This window comes from Octopus bimaculoides, chromosome 2 (genome assembly GCF_001194135.2).
Source record: "Octopus bimaculoides isolate UCB-OBI-ISO-001 chromosome 2, ASM119413v2, whole genome shotgun sequence".
NCBI lineage: Eukaryota > Metazoa > Mollusca > Cephalopoda > Octopoda > Octopodidae > Octopus > Octopus bimaculoides.
In genome coordinates, this window is record NC_068982.1 from 127,257,673 (window position 1) to 127,258,381 (window position 709).

Sequence of the window (709 nt, forward strand, 5' to 3'; positions counted from 1 at the left end):
AGGAGATCTGTTTTTGAAAAAATATTAGAGTTCTATACAAACCAAATGTTTATTTATTAAAGATGGAGATGGAAGTTATTCTAAGAAATTATTCTAAGACATTTCAATTTAAGAAGGAATTTAATAAAAATGATTTTAAAAATTATATAAAGGAAATATTACCGGTTTCGATGATGAATCTCATTTGATCAAATATCAGTAAAAATTTATAAAAGTTTCAAGTAAAAACAGTTTATCTTCTGTCTGGAGATCAAGAACATATCTGGAGAGTTTTCGTTGAAGTCTTCTTTAAATATAGTTTGGTATAGAGTTCAAAGTGTTAGAGAGTGAAGTTGTCTATTGTCTAAAAGAAATTCCTGTGTATTCCTGCCAAAGGAGTGGCTTAAAAGCATTTATTGAATGGGTTTTATGCCCAGCTGTGTGTGAGTGTATGTGTGTGCATGTGTGCATTGTGTTGAATGTCGTTTCAATATGCCTGAGCACAATACACACACACACAGATGGACATAAAACCCATTCAGTGAATGCTTTTTAGCCACTACCTTAGCAGGAGCACACAGTAATTTCTTTTAGTCAATAGACAACTACACTCCTTCTCTTGCTCTCTAACACTTGGCTCTATACCATATATATGTGTGTGTGTGTGTGTGTGTGTGTGTGTGTGTGTGTGTGTTTGTGTGTATGTGTGTGTGTGTGTGTATAGTTAATC

The 709-nt window shown here is 33.3% G+C and overlaps 1 protein-coding gene and 1 long non-coding RNA gene across 2 annotated transcripts in view; one reads left to right on the plus strand and one right to left on the minus strand.

The window, feature by feature from the left end:
• The window catches only part of LOC128247023 (uncharacterized), a 7,914-nt gene extending 7,356 nt beyond the window's left edge, over nucleotides 1-558 (minus strand). Inside the window, exon 1 of the long non-coding RNA XR_008263428.1 lies at nucleotides 163-558. This is a non-coding gene — a long non-coding RNA (uncharacterized LOC128247023). The remainder of the gene's footprint in view (nucleotides 1-162) is intronic.
• Nucleotides 1-709, plus strand: part of LOC106883186 (cholesterol 7-desaturase nvd) — a 145,236-nt gene that overhangs the window by 55,818 nt on the left and 88,709 nt on the right. The gene's annotated exons all lie outside the window — the stretch shown is intronic.